Raw genomic sequence first — 21,857 nt, forward strand, 5'->3', positions numbered from 1 at the left:
AAGGACCGCCTGACGTTGGCGGAACTCGGATACCCAGGAGGAGGCACCTAAGCCAAAGGCTCGGCCTGGAACCAGCTGACGGTGCTGGAACCAGGTGGTGGACCCCAAGGCCCACAGGAGAGGAGAGAACAGCTAGGCCGCGAGGCAGCCGCAGTTACCGAACCCCAACAGTCCTACAGGGGGAGCTGGGCCTACTGGCACTACAGAACCAGCCTTGACTACCAGTTCACGCAGCCCACATAGGAAGCTCCTAAACTGGAGGCACCCTGGAGTTGGCTAACCCGACCGCACCACGACGGGGCAAGCATAGGCGTCTCAGTGAGCTTGACACAACCCGGAAACAGCTGACGGTGCTGAAACCAGGCTTGGCACGAGGGAGTACCTGTGACAAGAACACTGCCGAGAACCAGCTGGCGGTGCTGGAACCCAGATGCGTTGCCCCAGTGTGCAAGAGCCAATGGCACGACCGAGGACCAGCTGGCGGTGCTGGAACCCGGTTACTAAGCTGTAGGTGCCCGCGCTTAAAAGCACTACCAAGGACCGCCTGACGTTGGCGGAACTCGGATACCCAGGAGGAGGCACCTAAGCCAAAGGCTCGGCCTGGAACCAGCTGACGGTGCTGGAACCAGGTGGTGGACCCCAAGGCCCACAGGAGAGGAGAGAACAGCTAGGCCGCGAGGCAGCCGCAGTTACCGAACCCCAACAGTCCTACAGGGGGAGCTGGGCCTACTGGCACTACAGAACCAGCCTTGACTACCAGTTCACGCAGCCCACATAGGAAGCTCCTAAACTGGAGGCACCCTGGAGTTGGCTAACCCGACCGCACCACGACGGGGCAAGCATAGGCGTCTCAGTGAGCTTGACACAACCCGGAAACAGCTGACGGTGCTGAAACCAGGCTTGGCACGAGGGAGTACCTGTGACAAGAACACTGCCGAGAACCAGCTGGCGGTGCTGGAACCCAGATGCGTTGCCCCAGTGTGCAAGAGCCAATGGCACGACCGAGGACCAGCTGGCGGTGCTGGAACCCGGTTACTAAGCTGTAGGTGCCCGCGCTTAAAAGCACTACCAAGGACCGCCTGACGTTGGCGGAACTCGGATACCCAGGAGGAGGCACCTAAGCCAAAGGCTCGGCCCGGAACCAGCTGGCGGTGCTGGAACCAGGTGGTGGACCCCAAGGCCCACAGGAGAGGAGAGAACAGCTAGGCCGCGAGGCAGCCGCAGTTACCGAACCCCAACAGTCCTACAGGGGGAGCTGGGCCTACTGGCACTACAGAACCAGCCTTGACTACCAGTTCACGCAGCCCACATAGGAAGCTCCTAAACTGGAGGCACCCTGGAGTTGGCTAACCCGACCGCACCACGACGGGGCAAGCATAGGCGTCTCAGTGAGCTTGACACAACCCGGAAACAGCTGACGGTGCTGAAACCAGGCTTGGCACGAGGGAGTACCTGTGACAAGAACACTGCCGAGAACCAGCTGGCGGTGCTGGAACCCAGATGTGTTGCCTATTAAAGATTGTCTTCCTAGAGCCCCAACTAGCGGTGTTGGAGCTAAGGGTAAGCAGGGGGAGCAGAGTGTAGGCCGAAGCCTGCACTGGAGGCAGCTTTGTGTCTGCGTTGCGTTTGCAGGACACTTTGCCGGCTACACACTGGGGGAACAGCTGGCGTTGCTGAACCCCACTAACACAATGGCGTGTGTTTTTCTCTGTGCAGCTAGCACTTGCGGTCAAAAACTAGCGATGTTAGAGCCCGTGTTGAAGCAGGAGGAGGAGGAGAGGAGCAGAGTGTAGGCCGAAGCCTATTTGAACCAATTTCAAAGGAAACCTTTAACCCCCCCTCAGGTGTTACAAAGTACAAGAGACACACCTTGTGCAGTATTAATGCTGCACAAGTGAAAGGTTGCTCTATTAATTTGTCTACTTGCACATGCTGAATGAAAGACGTACACAATTTAGCCCATTCTACAGTCAAACTGTAGTGGATGCGTGACTTGGCTTTTTAAGGAGACGCAGCACAGGTGTCCCAAATAACGCCTTGGTGCTTGGCGCAGCTTCCTGAGCATTGTTATTTGCTGTACAGGAGTCTGCGCTCTTGTGTTATCCCTTGGCAATGCCCTGTTAGAGCTGCCCGTCTTATGACCTCATTTCATGTTGGCCGGTGCGGTTAACGATGGCCATAAATCCCAGACCCACAGTGCCTTTTCATAAAGTCACACTGCGGTGCTGTGATTCGTGGCCTTGAGCAGTAAATATTTTGGCCGCTCACACACGTCCTTACACCTGCTTCAGACTGGGCGGCCTCTGCTGATCCCTTCTCGTATGCCGCGGCCATGAGGCTGCACAGTCTGAAGAAGGCGGAAGGAGATGAGTTAAGACAGGTGAAGATATGCACTGCTCGTGCCCATCAATCACACCCTCGCAGTCAAAATAAGACAACAAGGAGCATTGTTTCAGGCAGGGCGGACGCACAGGCGCAACAAGCCAACCAATGATGTCAGAAGACGGGAAGCGCTACCAAGGGGGGTGCTGCGTATCATTAGAAAGGAAAGTCACACCTCAGGGACAGTGGAATGGTCTCAATGAGACACATTTTGTACGTTTTGAGTTCCACGTGGGCAAGGACAAAAAGTCAGCCACCTTGTACAAATGCAGCAGTACTGCTGTACAAGGTGGCTGTTATACATAGAAACACCTGGGGGTGGGGGGCCGGCTCCCTTCAATTTCAGTTCATGTGCCTGCGTGGCGTTTGCAGGACACGTTGCCAGCTACACAGCAGGGGAACAGCTGGCGGTGCTGAACCCCACTAACACATTGGCTGGTGTTTTTCTCTGTGCAGCTAGCATGTCCGGGCAGAAACTGGCGTTGTTTGAGCCCAGGGTCAGCAGGAGGAGGAGAGGAGCAAAGTGTAGGCCGAAGCCTGCACTGGTGGCATCTTTTGCTCAGTTGTGCCAGCGTGGCTTGTGCTGGACACGATGCCGACTACACAGCAGGGGAACAGCTGGCGGTGCTGAACCCCACTAACACATTGGCTGGTGTTTTTCTCTGTGCAGCTAGCATGTCCGGGCAGAAACTGGCGTTGTTTGAGCCCAGGGTCAGCAGGAGGAGGAGAGGAGCAAAGTGTAGGCCGAAGCCTGCACTGGTGGCAGCTTTTGTTCTGTTGTGCCAGCGTGGCTTGTGCTGGACACGTTGCCGACTACACAGCAGGGGAACAGCTGGCGTTGCTGAACTCCACTAACACATTGACTGGTGTTTTTCTCTGTGCAGCTAGCAGTTCCGGGCAAAAACTAGCGGTGTTTGAGCCCAGGGTCAGCAGGAGGAGTAGAGGAGCAGAGTGTAGGCCGAAGCCTAGTTGAACCAATTTCAAAGGTTACCTTTAACCCCCCCCTCAGGTGTTGCAAGGTACAAGAGCCACACCTTGAACAGCATTAATGATGCACAAGTCAAAGGTTGCTCTATTTAATTTTGCTCCTTGCACACGCTGAATTAAACACGTACACTATTTAGCCCATTATACTGTAAAACAGTAGTGGAGGCATGACTACTAGTCTTTTTAAGGAGACGCAGCACAGGTGTACAAATTTACACCTAGGTGCTGTGCGCAGATTCCTTACCGTTGTTATTTGCAGTACAGGAAACTGCGCTCTTGTGTTATCCCTTGGCAATACCCTGTTAGTGCAGGCCGTCTCATGACCTCATTTCATGTTGGCCAGTGCGGTTAACGATGGCCATAAATCCCAGACCCACAGTGGCTTTTCCTAAAGTCACACTGCGGTGCTGGGATTCGTGGCCTTGTGCAGTAAATATGTTCGCCGCTCACACATGTCCTTACACCTGCTTCAGACTGGGCGGCCTCAGCTGATCCCTTATCGCATGCCGCGGCCATGAGGCCGCACAATCAGAAGAAGGCGGAAGGAGGGGAGTGAAGACAGGGGAACATATGCACTGCTCGTGCCCAGCAATCACACCCTCGCAGTCAAAATATATGAGACAACGGGGGGCGTTGTGTCGGGCAGGGGGGACGCACAGGCACAGCCAGCCAACCAATGATGTCAGGACACGGGCAGCGCTAACAATGAGGGTGCTGCGTGTCATTAAAAAGGAAAGTCACACCTCAGGGACATTGTAATGGTCTGTAATGAGACACATTTTGTACTTGTTGAGTTCCACGTGTGCAAGAAGAAAAAGTCAGCCACCTTGTACAAATGCAGCAGTACTGCTGTACAAGGTGGCTGTTATACATAGAAACACCTGGGGGGGTGGGGGGCAGGCTCCCTTCAATTTCAGTTCATGTGCCTGCGTGGCGTTTGCAGGACACGTTGCCAGCTACACAGCAGGGGAACAGCTGGCGGTGCTGAACCCCACTAACACATTGGCTGGTGTTTTTCTCTGTGCAGCTAGCATGTCCGGGCAGAAACTGGCGTTGTTTGAGCCCAGGGTCAGCAGGAGGAGGAGAGGAGCAAAGTGTAGGCCGAAGCCTGCACTGGTGGCATCTTTTGCTCAGTTGTGCCAGCGTGGCTTGTGCTGGACACGATGCCGACTACACAGCAGGGGAACAGCTGGCGGTGCTGAACCCCACTAACACATTGGCTGGTGTTTTTCTCTGTGCAGCTAGCATGTCCGGGCAGAAACTGGCGTTGTTTGAGCCCAGGGTCAGCAGGAGGAGGAGAGGAGCAAAGTGTAGGCCGAAGCCTGCACTGGTGGCAGCTTTTGTTCTGTTGTGCCAGCGTGGCTTGTGCTGGACACGTTGCCGACTACACAGCAGGGGAACAGCTGGCGTTGCTGAACCCCACTAACACATTGACTGGTGTTTTTCTCTGTGCAGCTAGCAGTTACGGGCAAAAACTAGCGGTGTTTGAGCCCAGGGTCAGCAGGAGGAGTAGAAGAGCAGAGTGTAGGCCGAAGCCTGCACTGGTGGCAGCTTTTGTTCTGTTGTGCCAGCGTGGCTTGTGCTGGACACGTTGCCGACTACACAGCAGGGGAACAGCTGGCGTTGCTGAACCCCACTAACACATTGACTGGTGTTTTTCTCTGTGCAGCTAGCAGTTCCGGGCAAAAACTAGCGGTGTTTGAGCCCAGGGTCAGCAGGAGGAGTAGAGGAGCAGAGTGTAGGCCGAAGCCTAGTTGAACCAATTTCAAAGGTTACCTTTAACCCCCCCCTCAGGTGTTGCAAGGTACAAGAGCCACACCTTGAACAGCATTAATGATGCACAAGTCAAAGGTTGCTCTATTTAATTTTGCTCCTTGCACACGCTGAATTAAACACGTACACTATTTAGCCCATTATACTGTAAAACAGTAGTGGAGGCGTGACTACTAGTCTTTTTAAGGAGACGCAGCACAGGTGTACAAATTTACACCTAGGTGCTGTGCGCAGATTCCTTACCGTTGTTATTTGCAGTACAGGAAACTGCGCTCTTGTGTTATCCCTTGGCAATACCCTGTTAGTGCAGGCCGTCTCATGACCTCATTTCATGTTGGCCGGTGCGGTTAACGATGACCATAAATCCCAGACCCACAGTGGCTTTTCCTAAAGTCACACTGCGGTGCTGGGATTCGTGGCCTTGTGCAGTAAATATGTTCGCCGCTCACACATGTCCTTACACCTGCTTCAGACTGGGCGGCCTCAGCTGATCCCTTATCGCATGCCGCGGCCATGAGGCCGCACAGTCAGAAGAAGGCGGAAGGAGGGGAGTGAAGACAGGGGAACATATGCACTGCTCGTGCCCATCAATCACACCCTCGCAGTCAAAATATATGAGACAACGGGCGGCGTTGTGTCGGGCAGGGGGGACGCACAGGCACAGCCAGCCAACCAATGATGTCAGGAGAGGGGCAGCGCTAACAATGGGGGTGCTGCGTGTCATTAAAAAGGAAAGTCACACCTCAGGGACATTGTAATGGTCTGTAATGAGACACATTTTGTACTTGTTGAGTTCCACGTGTGCAAGGAGAAAAAGTCAGCCACCTTGTACAAATGCAGCAGTACTGCTGTACAAGGTGGCTGTTATACATAGAATCACCTGGGGGGGTGGGGGGCAGGCTCCCTTCAATTTCAGTTCATGTGCCTGCGTGGCGTTTGCAGGACACTTTGCCAGCTACACAGCAGGGGAACAGCTGGCGGTGCTGAACCCCACTAACACATTGGCTGGTGTTTTTCTCTGTGCAGCTAGCATGTCCGGGCAGAAACTGGCGTTGTTTGAGCCCAGGGTCAGCAGGAGGAGGAGAGGAGCAAAGTGTAGGCCGAAGCCTGCACTGGTGGCAGCTTTTGGTCAGTTGTGCCAGCGTGGCTTGTGCTGGACACGATGCTGACTACACAGCAGGGGAACAGCTGGCGGTGCTGAACCCCACTAACACATTGGCTGGTGTTTTTCTCTGTGCAGCTAGCATGTCCGGGCAGAAACTGGCGTTGTTTGAGCCCAGGGTCAGCAGGAGGAGGAGAGGAGCAAAGTGTAGGCCGAAGCCTGCACTGGTGGCAGCTTTTGGTCGGTTGTGCCAGCGTGGCTTGTGCTGGACACGATGCCAACTACACAGCAGGGGAACAGCTGGCGGTGCTGAACCCCACGAACACATTGACTGGTGTTTTTCTCTGTGCAGCTAGCAGTTCCGGGCAGAAACTAGCGGTGTTTGAGCCCAGGGTCAGCAGGAGGAGTAGAGGAGCAGAGTGTAGGCCGAAGCCTAGTTGAACCAATTTCAAAGGTTACCTTTAACCCCCCCCCTCAGGTGTTGCAAGGTACAAGAGCCACACCTTGAACAGCATTAATGATGCACAAGTCAAAGGTTGCTCTATTTAATTTTGCTCCTTGCACACGCTGAATAAAACACGTACACTGTTTAGCCCATTATACTGTCAAACAGTAGTGGAGGCGTGACTACTAGTCTTTTTAAGGAGATGCAGCACAGGTGTCAAAATTTACACCTAGCTGCTGTGCGCAGATTCCTGAGCGTTGTTATTTGCTGTACAGGAGTCTGCGCTATTGGGATCCCTTGGCCATGCGCTGTGAGCGCTTCCTGTCTTCTGACCTCATTTAATGTCGGCCGCTATGGTTAGCGATGGACATGAATCCCAGACCCACAGTGTGTTTTCAAAAAATCACACTGCGTGGCTGGGATTCGTGGCCTTGTTCAGTAAATATGTTTGACGCTCACACATGTCCTTACACCTGCTTCAGACTGGGCGGCCTCATCTGATCCCTTATCGCCTGCCGCGGCCATGAGGACACCCAGTCTGAAGAAGGCGGAAGGAGATGAGTGAACACAGGCAAACATATGCACTGCACATGCCCATCAATCACACCCTCGCTGTTCAAAAAAATAAGACACCGAGGGGCGTTGTTTCGAGCAGGGCAGACGCACAGGCGCAGCCAGCTAACCAAATGATGTCAAAAGACGGGCAGCGCTAACAAGGGTGGTGCTGCGTATCATTAGAAAGGAAAGTCACACCTCAGGGACAGTGGAATGGTCTCAATGAGACACATTTTGTACGTGTTGAGTTCCACGTGGGCAAGGAGAAAAAGTCAGCCACCTTGTACAAATGCAGCAGTACTGCTGTACTAGGTGGCTGTTATACATAGAAACACCTGGGGGGTTGGGGCCAGATTCCCTTTAATTTCAGTTCATGTGCCTGCGTGGCGTTTGCAGGTCACGTTGCCGGCTACACAGCAGGGGAACAGCTGGCGTTGCTGAACCCCACTAACACATTGGCTGGTGTTTTTCTCTGTGCAGCTAGCACTTCCGGGCAAAAACTAGCGGTGTTTGAGCCCAGGGTCAGCAGGAGGGGGAGAGGAGCAGAGTGTAGGCCGAAGCCTGCACTGGTGGCAGCTTTTGTTCTGTTGTGCCAGCGTGGCTTGTGCTGGACACGTTGCCGACTACACAGCAGGGGAACAGCTGGCGGTGCTGAACCCCACTGACACATCACCTAGTGTTTTTTCTGTGTAGACAACACTTCCAGGTGGCAACTGACAGTGTTGAAACCCAGGGAATCAAAGGGGAGCAGAGTGTAGGCCGAAGCCTGCAGTGGAGCAAGTTGAAAGGGAACCTTTAACCCCCCCCCCCCCCCCCCGCAGGCATTTGTTGCTGAAAGAGCCATCTTGTACAGCAGTAATACTGCACATGGAAAATGGTGGCTCCGAAAATTATGCTCCTTGCAAACGCTGAAGTACACACTCATATAATGTGTCCCCTCACACCGTCAAACCATCCCGGAAGTGGGACTTTCCTTTGTAATGTGACACAGCACAGCCGTCATTCCAACCCCCTTGGTGCCGGGCGCCACCTCCTCAACGTTGTTTGGTTCTGTCACGGAGCCCGCGCTGTAATGTTATCCCTTGGCCATGCACAGTTAGCGGTGCCCATCTTCTGACATCATGTAGGTGTCAGGCTGGCAGTGCCTGTGCGTCCAAGCTGCCCGAGATCCAACCTTGCAGTGTCATCTAATGTAGTCCCACTGCGGGCCAGGGATCCATGGGCATGCGCAGTGCATATCATCGCCTCTCACTCACCTCCTTCCTGCTTCTTCAGACTGTGCGGCGTCACGGCCGTGGCATGCTATTAGGGATCAGCTGACGCCGCCTAGTCTGAAGAAGCGTGAAGAAGGGGAGTGAGAGGCTAGTATATGCACTGCGCATGGCCATGGATACCAGGCCCACTGTGGGATCACATTAGACGACACTGCGAGGTGTGATTTCGGGCAGCGTGGACGCACAGGCGCAGCCAGGACGACAACAAATGATGTCAGAGGACGGGCAGCGCAAACTGTGCATGGCCAAGGGATAACATAACAGCGCAGGGTCCATGACGGAATCAAACAACGCTAAGGAGGCAGCGCACGGTGCCAAGGGGGTAGCAATGACGGCTGTGCTGCGTCACATTACAAAGGAAAGTCCCACCTCCGGGACGGTTGGACGGTGTGAGGGGACACATTACATGAGTGTGTAGTTCAGCGTTTGCAAGGAGCATAATTTCAAGAGCGACCTTTCCCTTGTGCAGTATTAGTGCTGCACATGGTGGCTCTTTCAGTAACAAACGCCTAGGGGGGGTGACAGGTCCCCTTACATTTTAGTTGTGCCAGCGTGGCGGTCGCATGACACGTTGCCGGATACAAAGCTGGGGATCAGCTGACGTTACTGAACCCCAATAACAGAGGAGTGACTGTTGACTGTGCACACAGCACTTCCAGGCACCAACTGGCGGTGTTAGAGCCCAGGGACAGCAGGAGGAGCAGATTGGAGGTATTGCCGCACACACAGCTGGGGATCAGCTGACGTTACTGAACCCCAATAACAGAGGAGCGACTGTTGACTGTGCACACAGCACTTCCAGGCACCAACTGGCGGTGTTAGAGCCCAGGGACAGCAGGAGGAGCAGATTGGAGGTATTGCCGCACACACAGCTGGGGATCAGCTGACGTTACTGAACCCCAATAACAGAGGAGCGACTGTTGACTGTGCACACAGCACTTCCAGGCACCAACTGGCGGTGTTAGAGCCCAGGGACAGCAGGAGGAGCAGAGGAACAGAGTGTAGGCCGAAGCCTGATTGGAGCAAGTTGAAAGGAAACCTTTAACCCCCCCCCCCCAAGACGTTTGTAGCTGAAAGAGCCATCTTGTGCAGCACTAAGGATGCAAAAGGAAAAGGTTGCTCTTTTAATTATGCTCCTTGCAAACACCGAAGTAAACACTAAAAATGTGTCCCTTTATACCGTTAAACCGTTCCGGAGGTGCGAATTTCCTTCGTAATGGGACACAGCACAGCTGTCATTCCTATCCCCTTGATGCTGTGCGCTGCCTCCTCAGCGTTGTTTTAAGCTGTCACGGAGCCTGCGCTGTTCTGTTAGCCCTTGGCCATGCCCAATTAGCGCTGCCTGTCTTCTGACATAATTTGGTGTCAGGCTGTCAGTGCCTGTGCGTCCACGCTGCTCCAGATCCCACCTCGCAGTCTCGTCTAACGTAATCCCACTGCGGGCCTTGGAACCATGGGCATGCACAGTGCATAACCTCGACTCTCACTCCCCTCCTTCCCTCTTCTTCAGACTGTGCGGTGTCACGGCCGTGGCATGCTAGGGATCAGGTGACGGCGCACAGTCTAAAGAAGGCGGAGGGAAATGAGCGAGAGCCCGAGGGGAAGATATGCACTGCGCATGCCCATGGATCCCAGGCCCGCAGTGTGACTCAATCAGAAGACACTGCGAGGCGGGATCTCGGGCAGCGCGGCCGCACAGGCGCAGCCAGCCTGACACCAAATTATGTCAGAAGACAGGCAGCGCAAATAGGGCATGCCCAAGGGATAACAGAACAGCGCAGGCTCCGTGACAGCTTAAAACAACGCTGAGGAGGCAGCGCATGGCACCAAGGGGGTAGGAATGACGGCTGTGCTGCGTCACATTACGAAGGAAAGTTCCAGCTCCGGGACGGTATAACGGTATCAGTGAACACATTTTATAAGTGTTAAGTTCTGCGTGTGCAAAGAGCTAAAAAAAAAGAGCTACCTTTTCCTTGTGCAGCATTACTGCTGCACAAGATGGCTCTTTCAGTAACAAACGACGGGGGGGGGGGGACAGGTTCCCTTACATTTAGGTTGTTGTGCCAGCGTGGCGGTCGCAGGACACATTGCCGGCTACACAGCTGGGGATCAGCTGACGTTACTGAAACCCAATAACACTGGGTCGTATGTTTTTACTGTGCAGCCTGCACTTCTGAGCCGCAACTGGCGGTGTTGGAGCCCAGGAATAGCAGTTCAGGTGGTAGAAAGATGAACACAGCAGGAGACCTGGATGACACCCAATTACTTAATCAGGCAGAGGAGTGGCAAATTCCTGCGAGATCCAGGCCTGGTTCATTTTCAGGAAAGTAAGCCGGTCAACGTTATCGGAGGATAGTCGCATGCGACGGTCTGTTAGTACACCACCTGCGGCACTAAAGACACGTTCCGATAAGACACTAGCCGCAGGGCAAGCCAGCACCTCCAATGCATACTGGCTTAGCTCTGGCCATGTATCCAGCTTAGAGACCCAAAACTTGAACGGGGAAGAGCCGTCTGGGAGTACAGTAAGAGGGCAAGCCATGTAGTCTGTCACCATCTGACGGAACCGTTGCCTCCTGCTGACTGGAGCCGCCGGTGATGGTGTAGACATTTGGGGCGGGCACACAAAAGTGTGCCAGAGTTGTGCCATACTGGGCTTGCCTTGGGCAGAGGCACTGCTTCTGCTCCCTCTTTGGGCAGAGCCTCCCCCACTGCCTCGACGCACTGAGCTGCTTTGTAAAGCACTAGCAGCACTCCTCTCAGTTGGACAGGAGAAGATGATGGAATTCACCAGTGTGTCGTGGTACTCCCGCAATTTACGCTCCCGGGTCAACGCAGGGATGAGGTTTTGGACGTTGTCCCGGTAGCGAGGATCGAGGAGGGTGAACACCCAATAATCAGGCATGTTGAGAATGTGGTCGATGCGGCGGTCGTTTCTCAGGCACTGCAGCATGAAATCCACCATGTGCTGCAGAGTGCCAACTGGCCCAGAAACGCTGTCCCCTGCTTGAGACATGATCTCTGCCCGCTCGTCATCACCCCACCCTCGCTGTACACACTGACCACTGGACAATTGTGTCGCTCCCTCCTCTGGACGGAGCTCTTCCTCCTCCATTGACTCCTCCTCATCCTCCTCACAAATTGGCCCCTGCGTACCCCTTTGTGAGGAACCACGTGGCGCTGACTCTCCAGAATCTGATGGAAAAGGTGACTCCTCATCCTCCACCTCTTCCACCACATCATCCCTTAACCCTTGCAAAGTTTGCTGAAGCAGGCAGATAAGGGGGACAGTCATGCTGACTAGTGCATCATCTCCACTTGCCATCCGCGTGGAATAATCAAAAGGACGCAAAACCTGGCAGACGTCCTTCATAGTGGCCCACTCTGTGGTTGTGAAGTCTGATCGGCGCTGACTGCGACTTCTTTGCGCCTGATGCAGCTGGTACTCCATAACTGCTTGCTGCTACTCACACAACCGCTCCAACATATGTAACGTGGAATTCCACCGGGTAGGTAGGTCACATATGATGCGGTGTTCCGGAAGGCGGAATCGGCGCTGCAGAGCAGCAATGCGGGATCTGGCCAAGCTGGAACGCCGCAAGTGAGCACACTCTAGGCGGACCTTGTGCAGCAGGGCATCAAGATCCGGATAGTCCCTCAGAAAACTCTGCACAACCAAATTGAGCACATGTGCCAGACATGGGATGTGAGTGAGGTTGCCAAGGGCCAAAGCTGCCACCAGATTTCGGCCATTGTCACACACTACCATGCCTGGCTGGAGATTCGCTGGCAGTAACCACACATCGCTCTCCTGCTTGATGGCATTCCAGAGCTCCTGCGCTGTGTGGCTTCGATGCCCCAATTAAACTAGTTTCAAGACGGCCTGCTGACGTTTGGCCACGGCTGTGCTCATGTCGGTCATAGGTAAACGTTCACGGGTCCATGTGGAGGTGGACTGTGACGGATCCTGCAGAGAGGAATCAGAGGAACTGGTGTAAGAGGAGGAGTCGATGCGTACAGACTGGATTCCTGCAATCCTTGGAGTGGGCCGGACACGTCCTGCGCCACTCGCACGATCTGTAGCTGGCTCAACAACATTAACCCAATGGGCAGTGAGGGAAACATATCGCCCCTGTCCATGCTGACTGGTCCACGCATCGGTGGTGAGGTGGACCTTGCTACTGACGGCGTTCAGTAGCGCATGTTTTATGTTTGCCTCAACATGCCTGTGCAGGGCAGGGACAGCCTGCCTGCTGAAGTAAAAGCAGCTGGGCACCTTGTACTGTGGGACTGCCAATGCCATCAAGTCACGGAAGCTGTCAGTCTCCACCAGCCTGAACGAGAGCATTTCCAGGGACAACAGTTTGGCAATGCCTGCATTCAGAGCCTGTGCTCGGGGGTGGTTGGCCGAGAATGCCCGCCTTTTCTCCCATGCCTGGACTACCGATGGCTGTAGAGTAGACTGGGAGTGTGAGGATGACTGGGAAGGTGGTGCTGTGGGTGGAATTACACTAGGTCTCTGGACAACAGTGGAGGAAGAGGCAACACGAGATGAATAGGTGGTAGCTGCCGCTGTTGGTTGGCCTACGTCTTCACTGTGTTTCTGTAACTCCACTGCGTGCCTGTTCCGCACATGTTTCCACATATTTGTGGTATTGAGGTTGCTGACACTTTTACCTCTTTTTACTTTCTGATGACACAGCTTGCATTTGACAAAACAAATGTCATCTGCAACTGTGTCAAAAAAGGACCAGGCACTGCAAGTCTTGGGAGCGCCCTTTTTGGCTTTGGAAAGAGACAGGCTCCTAACGGGTGCCAAAGTGGAGGCTACAGGCTCTGCAGTCTTCCCCCTCCCTCTCCCTCTTTGGCCCGTAAGGGGAAGCTCTTCCTCAGAGCTGCTCCCACCACCTTCCTGTTCCTCACGCCACGATGGGTCAAGGACCTCATCATCTCCACTACCCTCTGCCACCAACTGCTCCTCCTGGGTAGTCTCGGCAGCACAGTACGCATCAGAAAGCGGCACCTGAGTTTCATCATCAGATGCGTACTGCGCTGTGGTCACCGGAGGCACTGGCCCACCTGCCTCTTCAGAGTCAGAGAGATAAAGCTTTTGGGCATCACTGCACACTGCCTCTTCTTCCATTTCTCCAATGCTACTTGGCTGGCCCCCTGTTTCCAAGCCAAGAGATTCAGAGAAGAGAAGTAGAGACGGCTCCTGTCCTGGGCTCTCTGACTGCCTGGCCAATTTGGCAGGTGGTGAAGAGACAGATGGCTGCTCTCCAGTGCTCTGTGCCTGAGAGGATGTGGCACTAACTGAAGTCGATGCCGAGGCGCTAGCTGCCATCCACCCGACAACGGCTTCAATTTGGTCTTCACGTAGCAGCGGTGCACGGCGCTCTCCGACAAAGCTGCGCATGAAGGACTGTTCCCTGCTGAAACTGAGTGACGACGAGTCACCGGCGCCCGCAGCAGGCACAGAATCACCACGTCCTCTCCCTGCTCCTCTCCCTGCTCCGCGCCCACGCCCATGTGCCTTACTCCCTGCCCTCTTCATCTTGGTTGACAGATAAAGATAAGCAGAAAAGTACTAAGGCCTTAGTGTGCTTATTCCTGAAATGCTCCTCCTAACAGGTGTAAGAAACACTAATGTTGTAAATTGTGGACTAAACTTTATTATTTTTCAAATGTGGCCTACACAAGTGTTAAGTTGTGTTTGGTGAACTTAACTTTTTTTTTGGTGCAGATCGGGCTACAGAGCTAGTTTAAATCACACGGAGACCGTGTAGACAGCCGTAAACGGCGCTGCAAGGCCAAAAAACCCTCCTCTCGGTTATCCTATATAGTGTTTTTCCACTATTTAGCTGGATACGAGTGGAAAGACACTAATAGGAATTTTTTTTTTCAAATTTTAAACTGGCTGCACTATTTGAAAAAAAGGAAATTGTTTTTCAAGGTATGAGGCAGTAACGCACCCTGAGCTGAATCCAACCGGCTATGGCTGCACACAGACTACAGGGCGAGCTGCGCTCACACAGAGACCGTGCAGACAGCCGTAAACGGCGCTGCAAGGCCAACAAACCCTCCTCTAGGTTATCCTATATAGTGTTTTTCCACTATTTAGCTGGATACGAGTGGAAAGACACTAATAGGAATTTTTTTTTTCAAATTTTAAACAGGCTGCACTATTTGAAAAAAAGTAAAATTTTTCTCAAGGTATGAGGCAGTAACGAACCCTGAGCTGAATCCAACCGGCTTTGGCTGCACACAGACTACAGGGCGAGCTGGGCTCACACGGAGACCGTGCAGACAGCCGTAAACGGCGCCGCAAGGCCAAAAAAACCTCCTCTAGGTTATCCTATATAGTGTTTTTCCACTATTTAGCTGGATACGAGTGGAAAGACACTAATAGGAATTTTTTTTTTCAAATTTTAAACTGGCTGCACTATTTGAAAAAAAGGAAATTGTTTTTCAAGGTATGAGGCAGTAACGCACCCTGAGCTGAATCCAACCGGCTATGGCTGCACACAGACTACAGGGCGAGCTGCGCTCACACAGAGACCGTGCAGACAGCCGTAAACGGCGCTGCAAGGCCAAAAAAACCCTCCTCTAGGTTATCCTATATAGTGTTTTTCCACTATTTAGCTGGATACGAGTGGAAAGACACTAATAGGAATTTTTGTTTTTCAAATTTTAAACAGGCTGCACTATTTGAAAAAAAGTAAAATTTTTCTCTAGGTATCTTCACGTCATTGGACGTGGTATATCTCGATTTTTCCAAAGCGTTTGATACCGTGCCGCACAAGAGGTTGGTACACAAAATGAGAATGCTTGGTCTGGGGGAAAATGTGTGTAAATGGGTTAGTAACTGGCTTAGTGATAGAAAGCAGAGGGTGGTTATAAATGGTATAGTCTCTAACTGGGTCGCTGTGACCAGTGGGGTACCGCAGGGGTCAGTATTGGGACCTGTTCTCTTCAACATATTCATTAATGATCTGGTAGAAGGTTTACACAGTAAAATATCGATATTTGCAGATGATACAAAACTATGTAAAGCAGTTAATACAAGAGAAGATAGTATTCTGCTACAGATGGATCTGGATAAGTTGGAAACTTGGGCTGAAAGGTGGCAGATGAGGTTTAACAATGATAAATGTAAGGTTATACACATGGGAAGAGGGAATCAATATCACCATTACACACTGAACGGGAAACCACTGGGTAAATCTGACAGGGAGAAGGACTTGGGGATCCTAGTTAATGATAAACTTACCTGGAGCAGCCAGTGCCAGGCAGCAGCTGCCAAGGCAAACAGGATCATGGGGTGCATTAAAAGAGGTCTGGATACACATGATGAGAGCATTATACTGCCTCTGTACAAATCCCTAGTTAGACCGCACATGGAGTACTGTGTCCAGTTTTGGGCACCGGTGCTCAGGAAGGATATAATGGAACTAGAGAGAGTACAAAGGAGGGCAACAAAATTAATAAAGGGGATGGGAGAACTACAATACCCAGATAGATTAGCGAAATTAGGATTATTTAGTCTAGAAAAAAGACGACTGAGGGGCGATCTAATAACCATGTATAAGTATATAAGGGGACAATACAAATATCTCGCTGAGGATCTGTTTATACCAAGGAAGGTGACGGGCACAAGGGGGCATTCTTTGCGTCTGGAGGAGAGAAGGTTTTTCCACCAACATAGAAGAGGATTCTTTACTGTTAGGGCAGTGAGAATCTGGAATTGCTTGCCTGAGGAGGTGGTGATGGCGAACTCAGTCGAGGGGTTCAAGAGAGGCCTGGATGTCTTCCTGGAGCAGAACAATATTGTATCATACAATTATTAGGTTCTGTAGAAGGACGTAGATCTGGGTATTTATTATGATGGAATATAGGCTGAACTGGATGGACAAATGTCTTTTTTCGGCCTTACTAACTATGTTACTATGTTACTATGTTACTATGTATGAGCCAGTAACGAACCCTGAGCTGAATCCAACCGGCTATGGCTGCACACAGACTACAGGGCGAGTTGGGCTCACACGGAGACCGTGCAGACAGCCGTAAACGGCGCTGCAAGGCCAAAAAACCCTCCTCTAGGTTATCCTATATAGTGTTTTTCCACTATTTAGCTGGATACGAGTGGAAAGACACTAATAGGAATTTTTTTTTTCAAATTTTAAACAGGCTGCACTATTTGAAAAAAAGTAAAATTTTTCTCAAGGTATGAGCCAGTAACGAACCCTGAGCTGAATCCAACCGGCTATGGCTGCACACAGACTACAGGGCGAGCTGGGCTCACACGGAGACCATGCAGACAGCCGTAAACGGCGCTGCAAGGCCCAAAAACCCCCCTCTAGGTTATCCTATGTAGTGTTTTTCCACAATAGAGCTGGAGACTGGTGGAAAAACACTAATAGGAAATTTGAGAAAAAATGTGCAGCAGGCTGCACTAAGAGCAAAAAAGGACAACTGTGTGAGGCAGTGTGAACCCCCCCTGAGCTGAATACAACCGGGTATATGGCTGCACACAGACTACAGAGTGAGCTGCACACACACACACACACAGAGACCTTGCAGAACGCTGTTAAAACAGCGCTGCAAGGCAAGAGCAAGGTGAACAGTGAAGAACACACAGCGTTTTGCTAAATTAGCCTTTGGAAAGGAAAATAAAGCAATTAGCTAGCTCGACTGGCCCTCAGTTAGAACACAGCGTCCTGTCCCTAACTGAAATCACAGCAGAGTGAGCGCAAAATGGCGGCAGCGTTTTTTATAGTGCAGAGTGACATCATTTCAGCAGCCAATCCAAGCCTTGCCAGTACTTACATGCCCACCATGCTAAACAGGATGTACCCACACTTCCAATCATTCCTCATTGACTGCTGCGTTCAGTTTGAATTCTGGGAACTTCCGATTCCGGTATCCGATACGCGGGAAGTATCGGAATTCAGTATCGGAATTCCGATACCGCAAATATCGGCCGATACCCGATACTTGCGGTATCGGAATGCTCAACACTAGTGGTTAATAGTAAAGTCACTAGATAATGCAGAATTACTGAATGTGTCGGTTCTATCAATGTTGGGCAGGCAACGCATTCACCACAAGGGACAATGGAAACTTCTTTTTCGCTGTTGGATTTGGGTTAAAAATGTTTTTGGTTCATTTTGGTAATGACTTTTCACCAGTATATCCCTTATGTTGGTAGAACGGTGGAAAGTAATGGACGGTTCGCTAGAGAGATATTTGGCTAATGTCTGATCTGCAGGTATGATTAGCCATGCTTTTTTATGCGGGTTTCTCATTGTTTGAACCTGGGCATGGTAGTCTAATATATAAAGCTGAATGTGTGTGTGTATGTGAGTGTGTGTATGTATGTATGTCCGGGATTGGCATCTGCACCGTCGCAGCTACAGCCACAAAATTTTGCACAGTCACACGTCTAGACCCCGAGACTGTCATAGGCTATGTTGTGAGGCGAAATTTTAACCCCGCTCGTTCCAATTCACCAAACAATTTTGCCCCTATCTATATAATGGGGAAAAAAGTGAAAGGAAAAGTGTTGGAGGCGTCACAGCTACAGCCACAAAATTTTGCACAGTCACACATCTGGACCCTGAGAGCATCATAGGCTATGTTGTGAGGTGAAATTTTAACCCCGCGCTTTCCAATTCCCAATTCACCAAACAATTTTGCCCCTTTCTACATAATGGGGAAAAAGTGAAAGGAAAAGTGTTGGAGGCGTCGCAGCTACAGCCACAAAATTTTGCACAGTCACACATCTGGACCCTGAGAGAGTCATAGGCTATGTTGTGAGGTGAAATTTTAACCCTGCGCTTTCCAATTCACCAAACAATTTTGCCCCTATCTACATAATGGGGAAAAGTGTTGGAGGCAAATTGACAGCTGCCAGATGTGAACAAGGGGGACTTAAAGAATGAGAGCGATGGCACCAAAGAGTATATACTGTACAGTTGCTAAGGTGGGGCCCCGACATGAGATACTCACCACACACGGGGATATGAACACACACACAAAATACGTCACACACTACCACGTGCTTGAACACATATTACCCTCAGCACACATTTCACCACACATACACCAACCTCGCCACATAAAAGTCGAAACACAAAAGTCACTGCTCAAAACTCGCCATGCGCAAAACTCGCCACATGCAAAAACTAGGCTCACGCAAAACTCGCCACAAGTGCAAAACTCACCTCATGGAAAACTTGCCACACGCAAAACTTGCACACGCGGAAAAATTGCCACATGCACAAAAGTTGCAACACATGCAAAAGTTGCCTCACACAAAACTTGCACATACTCAAAAGGCACCACACATAAAACTCGCCACTCGCAAAACTTGCCATGCGCAAAACTTGCTGCCCACAACTTGCTACACTAACCTGTCACATACAACTCGACACACAAAAAGTTGCTACACGCATGTTGCCACACAAAACTCATCTCACAAAAGTCGCCACTTGCAACTCAACACACACAACTTGACAAATGAAACTCGCCCTAAAACACACACAAGTCTGGTATTATTCTTCAAAAATAAAAATCTGATTAATAAGCAGGCAAACTACAAGAGCAACAAATGTTCCATATAGGAAATATGGCAGCTGTCAGTCACATGACCTGTCTATTATGTGTATGTGTGAGCTAATATATACTGCCAGGGGGAGGGCTTCCTGTTGGCTGGAGATTTATCAGGCTGCCAATTTAGCTTACAAATACTGAGGTAAAAATACTGAGCAAATAACGTGTGAACGAGGTCTAATACAGGGGGATATGACACACAGGTATATACTATATACAGGGGAGATGACACACAGATATATACTATATACAGGAGAGATGACATACAGGTACATACTATATACAGGAGGAGATGACACACAGGTATATACTATATACAAGAGCAGATGACCTACAATCATGTACTATATACAGGAGGAGATGACATACAGGTATATGCTATATATAGAAGATGAAATACAGGTATATACTATATACAGGAGGAGATGACACACAGATATATACTATATACAGGGGAGATGACACACAGGTATATACTATATACAGGAGGAGATAACATACAGGTATATACTATATATAGAAGGAGATGTGTTGTGAATTCTGTTGTCAAGCTCCCTCCTGTGGTCATGAATGGTACTTCGGCTGGTTCTGCCCATGGGGCTGCGGCTTCTGAGTTTCCTTCCACAGGTGACGAGGATCGTTCTTGTGACCTGTCTTCCCAGCAGAAGCTAAGTTCCTGCTTGTTTTTCTTTAGTTTGCTATTTTTCTGTCCAGCTTGTTATTTTGATTTTTGTCTTGCTTGCTGGAAGCTCTGGGACGCAGAGGGAGCGCCTCCGCACCGTGAGTCGGTGCGGAGGGTCTTTTGCGCCCTGTGCGTGGTCTTTTTGTAGTTTTTTGTGCTGACCGCAAAGTTACCTTTCCTATCCTCAGTCTGTTCAGTAAGTCGGGCCTCACTTTGCTAAATCTATTTCATCTCTGTGTTTGTATTTTCATCTTTTCTCACAGTCATTATATGTGGGGGGCTGCCTTTTCCTTTGGTGAATTTCTCTGAGGCAAGGTAGGCTTATTTTTCTATCTTCAGGGCTAGCTAGTTCCTTAGGCTGTGTCGAGTTGCATAGGGAGCGTTAGGAGCAATCCACGGCTATTTCTAGTGTGTGATAGGATTAGGGATTGCGGTCAGCAGAGTTCCCACGTCTCAGAGCTCGTCCTATATTATTTGCAACTATCAGGTCATTCCGTGTGCTCTTAACCACCAGGTCCATTATTGTCCTTACCACCAGGTCATAACAGTACAGGTGGCCCAAAGTATTAATGCATCTCAATAGAGGGATAAGAGAAGTTCTGAGACCATTTTTTTTTCTTTGCAGTGTGTTTTGTCTCTCTTTTCCCCTTTACCTCTGGGTGGTTCAGGATACAGGTGTAGATATGGACATTCAAGTTCTGTCCTCTTGTATGAATAATCTAACTGCAAGGGTACAAAACATTCAAGATTTTGTGGTTCAGAATCCGATGTTAGAGCCTAGGATTCCAATTCCTGATTTGCTTTTTGGGGATAGATCTAAGTTTCTGAATTTCAAAAATAATTGTAAATTGTTTCTTGCTTTGAAACCTCGCTCCGCAGGTGATCCTGTTCAACAAGTGAAAATCATTATTTCTTTGTTACGTGGCGACCCTCAAGACTGGGCATTTTTCCTTGCGCCAGGAGATCCGGCATTGCGTGATGTTGATGCGTCTTTTCTGGCGCTCGGATTGCTTTATGATGAACCAAATTCAGTGGATCAGGCAGAGAAAATCTTGCTGGCTCTGTGTCAGGGTCAGGATGAGGTAGAGATATATTGTCAGAAGTTTAGGAAGTGGTCTGTACTCACTCAGTGGAATGAATGTGCCCTGGCAGCAATTTTCAGAAAGGGTCTCTCTGAAGCCCTTAAGGATGTCATGGTGGGATTTCCCATGCCTGCTGGTCTGAATGAGTCTATGTCTTTGGCCATTCAGATCGATCGACGCTTGCGTGAGCGTAAAGCTGTGCACCATTTGGCGGTATTATCTGAGAATAGACCTGAGCCTATGCAATGTGATAGGACTTTGACCAGAGCTGAACGGCAAGAACACAGACGTCGGAATGGGCTGTGTTTTTACTGTGGTGATTCCACTCATGCTATCTCCGATTGTTTTAAGCGCACTAAGCGTTTCGCTAGGTCTGCCACCATTGGTACGGTACAGTCGAAATTTCTTTTGTCCGTTACTCTGATTTGCTCTTTGTCGTCCTATTCTGTTGTGGCATTTGTGGATTCAGGTGCTGCCCTGAATTTGATGGACTTGGAGTTTGCTAGGCGCTGTGGTTTTTTCTTGGAGCCCTTGCAGTATCCTATTCCATTGAGAGGAATTGATGCTACGCCTTTGGCCAAGAATAAGCCTCAGTACTGGACCCAATTAAACATGTGCATGGCTCCTGCACATCAGGAGGATATTCGCTTTTTGATGTTGCATAATCTGCATGATGTGGTCGTTTTGGGGTTGCAATGGCTACAGGTCCATAATCCAGTATTGGATTGGAAATCAATGGCTATGTCCAGCTGGGGTTGTCAGGGGGTACATGGTGATGTTCCATTTTTGTCTATTTCGTCATCCACCCCTTCTGAAGTCCCGGAGTTTTTGTCGGATTACCGGGATGTATTTCATGAGCCCAAATCCAGTGCCCTACCTCCTCATAGGGATTGTGATTGTGCTATCAATTTGATTCCTGGTAGTAAGTTTCCTAAGGGCCGACTGTTTAATTTATCTGTGCCAG

This window comes from Ranitomeya imitator, chromosome 2 (assembly GCF_032444005.1).
Source record: "Ranitomeya imitator isolate aRanImi1 chromosome 2, aRanImi1.pri, whole genome shotgun sequence".
Taxonomy (NCBI): domain Eukaryota; kingdom Metazoa; phylum Chordata; class Amphibia; order Anura; family Dendrobatidae; genus Ranitomeya; species Ranitomeya imitator.